The sequence below is a fragment of the Tupaia chinensis genome, unplaced genomic scaffold (genome assembly GCF_000334495.1).
Source record: "Tupaia chinensis unplaced genomic scaffold, TupChi_1.0 Scaffold000688_1, whole genome shotgun sequence".
NCBI lineage: Eukaryota > Metazoa > Chordata > Mammalia > Scandentia > Tupaiidae > Tupaia > Tupaia belangeri.
Genome location: NW_006160211.1, coordinates 425562 through 431476, shown reverse-complemented (window position 1 = coordinate 431476; position 5915 = coordinate 425562). Strand labels below are relative to the sequence as shown.

Below are 5915 nucleotides of genomic sequence, written 5' to 3'. Positions count from 1 at the left end.
AAGCAAATGTTTGATATAGTCATTGGTTGAACTGAATTCACATGTAGAGGGATGGGGTTATTACCAAGAGTCCCATAGAAAGTCAACATTGGGTATTTGGATATTGCCAAATTAGGGGACTTGGAATAATTTCCAAGACTAGGGACTTAAGCTATATTGAGGCATCTGCTGAAATGACAACCTCTGAGCATCCATTAGGGAGGATCAGGTAGAGTAAGGATCAGAGTTGAAACCAAGTACTAGGGTGTAGGAGTAGAGTTCAGTACATAAGTCCAAGAAAGAGTTTCCAGATCGGGGGGGTGGGTTTATAGGTGTTTTCCCTCAATAGTGCCATCTGAGTGTGCCTTTGGAGCTCAAGTTTGTACATCCTTGAAGTCCTCAGCTTTGGCTTGAAGAGAGGTGGGAAGATAAAACCTGGCTATGTTGCTATTTCCCAGAATGGGGCAAGAGTCTGCCCCATTAGAGGTGAGGCTCTCTAAAGAGCCCCGCAGTTCTGCCGTTTATCTACTTTGTATGTCCTTCCTTCTTTACCTTACCATGCCTTTTGGCTTCAACAGTTAAAATAATTTCTCTATTGAGTCCTCTTTGACCTCCCATTTGTCTTCTACTTTTTAAAAGCATCTGATGCCTATTCAACTCACATGATTCTTTTATCTCTGCTATGTATTATTAGTTTTCTTTTAAATATTTTTGTAAATCTAAATTACTAAATTATTTCTGTTCTTAAGAAGTTTATATTTTTGTTCTTCTCTAAAAACAGTGATGACTCAGGAAGAATTTATTTGGTTTATAACAACCCCCTAAAATTAGTGTTTTAAAACCCCACATTTATTAGCTCACAGACAGAGGATTAATATAACGACTGAGCTCAGCCAGGTGGTTCTTTTGTAGTCAGCTGGTCGGATGGCTGGTGGCTAACCATCTTACAAGATGGCTTCACTCCTATACCTGCTGGTTGGAAGGCTATCAGCTGGGGATGGCTGACTGTGATTCTTCTCCATGTAGTTTCTAATCCTCCAAAAGGCTTGCTTAAGTTGGTCCACATAGTCTTAGTATTCTAAGAACAGCAAGAAAAAGGAAAGGTCCCAATATCCAAGTGTTTTCCTACTCTTTGGTCTGTCACATTGATGTCTTGTTTGCCCAAGTAAATCACATGGCTAAGCACAGATTCTAGGGGTGGAGAAGTATTGGGTCATAGGGAAAGTCATGACACCATTTTACATAGACAACCAGAAAAATATGTCCTGATTTTCCCAAGGATCTGATAGATTCCACCATTTAATTAGAGTAGCTGCGAAGTCTACATAGTGCAAAGAAGCACACATACTTGATGGAAAGAATTAGTGCCATTATTGCAGTCAACCCACAGCGTACATACATTATTCACATTTCTCTCACATGAAAAATATTTCCAACTGGGAAACAACAGTTAGCATAATGGCTATGTCGCTGGACTCCCACGTAGTCAACCGCGGTTTGTGTCCCGGACCCGGTGGCTTAAAACTCACGCTGGGCGCGTGTGTGTGCGTGCCCAAGATCCCGAGAGGAGAATGGAGGAGAAGGGATTGCAGCGTGACCATCCCCCCGGGGGGTGATTTCTCGCTTTCTGTCTCTATGTCTCTCTCTGTCTGTCTGGCGAGCGCATGCGCCCTACAGTGAAAATCTCTCCAAAAAAAAAAAAAAATTTCCAACTCAGGACAGCCAAAATCTCATCCTAATTCTGACATTTAATGTTAATGTCTAGGATCTTATGATTTGTGTTAGGTCCCCTTTGGTGGGGATCCTCTTATTCCAAATTCTTATGAATTAAAAAGGCAAGTTATATGGTCCCCTGGTGAGATGGGACCAGGATAACCACAAGAGAAATTTTGTTCGAAGCAGAAAAGAAAAATAGCAGGAATCGCATAGTATTTACCAGTCTATAGCAGTTCTGAAATCCTACTGGAGTCATGCTGCCAGGGAGAAATTCCTCTTGAGATCAGGGAGTAATCTTTAAGAAGGGCTGAGTTCCACCTCCTGGGAGTGGCTTAGTCTATTATACTTCAGGAATCTTACTCTACTTTCTAAAATACCTTTCTATAAGAAAAGACTGGTGTTTGTAACTGAATAAATTTCTTAGTCTGTTTTTTTTTTTTTTTTTTTTAGAAAGTTGGGAGCCCAGAGGCTTCTCTTCATTTTTAAGTGTCTTAGTCCATTATAGTTGAAGTTGCTTCCTTCCTATCTCTTTCATCTATGCAACTCTTAAAATCTCTGCAGGTTTCTCTAAGACTCTGATGTGGATCTACTCCATTTAATAATAATCCCAGGTATAATTCCAGACAGGCCTCTCTCTTCTATGAGAACCATGTCTGGCAGCTGTGGGGCAAAAGCCTTAATCAAAGCACTTTGTATACCTGAGATGGCTCATTTGTTGCCTCCTTAAATCTTTCAAGATTAACACATGGGCTTGCAGGGGCACCTTGATTTGATCTTTATCCTAAAACTGTTTATTACTTTGAGGGTCTTTTAGTGGCTTGAGAGATTAGAAATGAAAAACAGTTGTGTTGTCCAATCTGGTAAGTTCTGGCTCCTTACCGTATCCTCTCAATTCGGCTTTCAAACTGTGCAGTTCTTCCACTAGCTCTTCTCTCTCTTCCCACATCGTCTCGTAATTAGCTAAACTAAGCCAATTGACACTTTGAACATTCTACCTGGAAGTCATCTTGCCAAGACCCACAGTTTCATTAGATTATATTCTGTCTTCCAAGTTTACTATAGGAGGTAGATTTGCCACTTGTTTCCTTATTACATAATTTGGTGCTTCCTTTTTTTTTTTTTTTTTTTTTTTTTTGCCTGGTAAAACAGGTTCTTCATTGGTTTTCTAGTATTTGCTATTTGTTTGCATGCACCTATGATGCTGGCTGGCTAGAAGGCTAAGAGGAGGATCTTGTTTTGATAGGATCATGTCAAGGTGCCTGTATCTATCTTTCATAAAACAATAAATAAACTTTAAAACTAAAAAGAGCTATATTAAAAAAAAACAGCCTCGGGCTAGATGATTAATTGGAAAGAAAAGAAAAAAACCTGAAAAGACATACTTACCTGGCAGGGGAGATACCATGATCATAAAGGTGATTTTTCTGGGACAAGCCTTATCCGTTGCACTCCAGATGTGTTGACTCTTGCAAACTCCCTAGATGGGGGAAACTCAACTGCACAATTTGTGGTAGTGGGGGACTGCATTTCTGCTTTTTTCTGAAAAAAAAAAAAAAAAACTGAAAAGAAATTTTAGTTTATGATTAAGATTATCTTTTAATGGAGAAATTAGCAAATGCTATGTTAGAGAGACAGTAATGACTTTCACCTCGCCCAAGGCTCTTCTACCCATGAACTGTAGACAGGAGGATGAGAATTTCTGTAGTCTGAGTGTTTTTGTCCTCCCCAAATTTCTATGTTGAAACATAATCACCAATGTGATGCTATTAGGAAGTAGAGTTTTGGGGAGGTGATTAGGTTATGAAGGCAGAATGCCAGGAAGCTGCCTTTCTATTTTCACAGTATGAGGACACAGCTAGAAGGGGCTGCCTAAGAACACCGAATCTGCTGGCACCTTGGTCTCGGACTTCTCAGTCTTCAGAGCTGTGAGAAATAAGTTTGAGTTGTTTATAAGTCACTCAGTTTATGGTATTTCATTATAGAAACCTGATCAGACCAAGACAAGAATGAAGCTATGTATTAGCTGACATTTGTTTCACTATTTTCTTTTCTTTTTAAAAAATTTTGCTAGCAGGTGTGTGTGCTTTGTAGAAAAGGGGGAGGGATGGAGGGAGGAAGAAAGCAGCCCCTCTCCCCCCTAAAGGGTGAGGTGGTTACACTGCAATCCCTTTTCCTTCATTTTTCCTTTTGGGATTTTGGGCACACACATATGCACCTGTGCCTGGTGAGTTTTTAGAGCTGCTGGGTCTGGGACTCAAACTGCACAGTTGGCTATGTGGGATCCAGACACCTTAACCACTGTGCCATTGGCCTGGCTCACTATTTTCTTTCTTTCTTTCTTTTTTTTTTTTTGGAGAGGTTTTTGCTGTAGGGCGCGTGCGCTCACCAGTCAGACAGAGAGAGACATAGAGACAGAAAGCGAGAAATCACCCCCCAGGGGGGATGCTCACGCTGCAATCCCTTCTCCTCTAGTCTCCTCTCGGGATCTTGGGCATGCACGCACACGTGCCCGGCGTGGTTTTAAGCCACCGGGTCCAGGACACGAACTGCAGTCGACTATGTGGGAGTCCAGCGACATAGCCATTACACTAACTGCAGGATCCCACTATTTTCTTTCTTCTTTTCTTTTCTTTTCTTTTCTTTTCTTTTCTTTTCTTTTCTTTTCTTTTCTTTTTTTTTTTAAGAGGTTTTTGCTATACGGCATGTGTGCTCACCAGAAAGAGAGAGACAGGCAGAGAGAAAGAGAGACAGAAAGTGAGAAATCACCCCCCAGAGAGGATGGCCATGCCACAATCCCTTCTCCTCCATTCTCCTCTTGGGATCTTGGGCACACATGCACACGTGACCGTCATGAGTTTAAGCCACTGGGTCTGGGACTCGAACCACAGTCGACTACATTTGAATTCAGTGACATAGCCATTACGCTAAATGCTGGTCCCCTGGCTCACTATTTTCTATGTCAATAAATGATAGAGGCTGGACATGGCAGAAGAAAGCAGATGACAGGCTAATTTGAATGTGTTTGGCAGCACCTCATACCAGTGGGGAAAAGGCATGTGATAGCAGCATCAGGTTAGGTGGGAGGGAGATAGCTAGCTGCAGGGTAGGTGAACACATTATATGCAGAATCTGCCTCTGCTTAAATGGGAGTTTGGCATATTTCAAACAAAATATTAAGTTCTCTGTAAGTCAGACTAACTCTTAGGCTTGAAGAAATTAGGAGATAAAGAGCGAGTAGAATTAGGAGTTCCCTTTAAAAGGTGCATTAGGAGTGAATGATAGCTCAAAAATAGTAGCTTTAGTGTTTCACTGTCACTAATGTACAAATTAGAAAGTTCCTTGAAAAATAGGAAATAATTACAAAGTTCATTAGAATTTTACAGTGGTTGTAGGAAAAATAGAAATAGCTTCTCCAGATTTAATGAAGGAGTACATTTAAAGGCAAATTTTGATACAGTGAGCATGCATTTATGATAGAAGGATATTTTGTTTAATTAGCCTGTTCATGGAGTGTTATTTATGTCTCATATATAAGATGAAAATAGGTTAGTGACACAGGTTATCTCCTTTTACAGGATGTTAAAGTTAGAAGACAATGATCATGAGAAGTTTTAAAAAAGGATTTATATAAAAAGGAGTTTCAAATGTGTATACTTAAAAAGTTACATGAGAAATTTATTTGCATTATAGAAGATTTAGAAACTGGGGGAAAAAATCACCAAAAGCTCCAAGATTTCATTCACTATTATATTTTGGTGTTTTCTTTCTTGTATCAAAATGAATTGGGTTGTTGGGAAAGTCATGACACATTTCTGCTTAGAAAAACAGAAAAATATGTCATGACTTTGCTGATGACCTAACGTTCTAAAATAGAGTTTTAGTGGCAATCAGCACATATTTTTCAGCTGGCTTTTGTCGTTTGACATTCTGTAACAAAGATCATACTTTAGAAATGTTTACCATCTGTTTTGATTTTTTGGGGTGTTTGTTTTCTTTGGTTTAGTGATTTTCCAATGTTTGTGCCTAGCTTTCCCAGGCACAGAAAAGTGTGAGGTGGAATAAATGCTCTTGCTGGTTGCTCATCCCATATCTGTGTTACCAGTTGTCTTTGCCTACAGATCCCCAATTTTGTCTGGATATTTTCCTCCCTTACATGAATTGGGCTGGTGTCCCTGTCTGTGGATTAGGGGTTGTCCCTTGGTCTGGCTGATAAAATGAGA

General features: G+C 40.0%; 1 non-coding gene across 1 annotated transcript; it reads left to right on the top strand.

The window, feature by feature from the left end:
* Positions 1-3073: 3073 nt before the first annotated feature.
* Positions 3074-3237, top strand: LOC114010042 (U1 spliceosomal RNA). Its single transcript, XR_003551436.1, has one exon. It is a non-coding gene; the product is annotated as a U1 spliceosomal RNA (small nuclear RNA).
* Positions 3238-5915: the final 2678 nt, after the last annotated feature.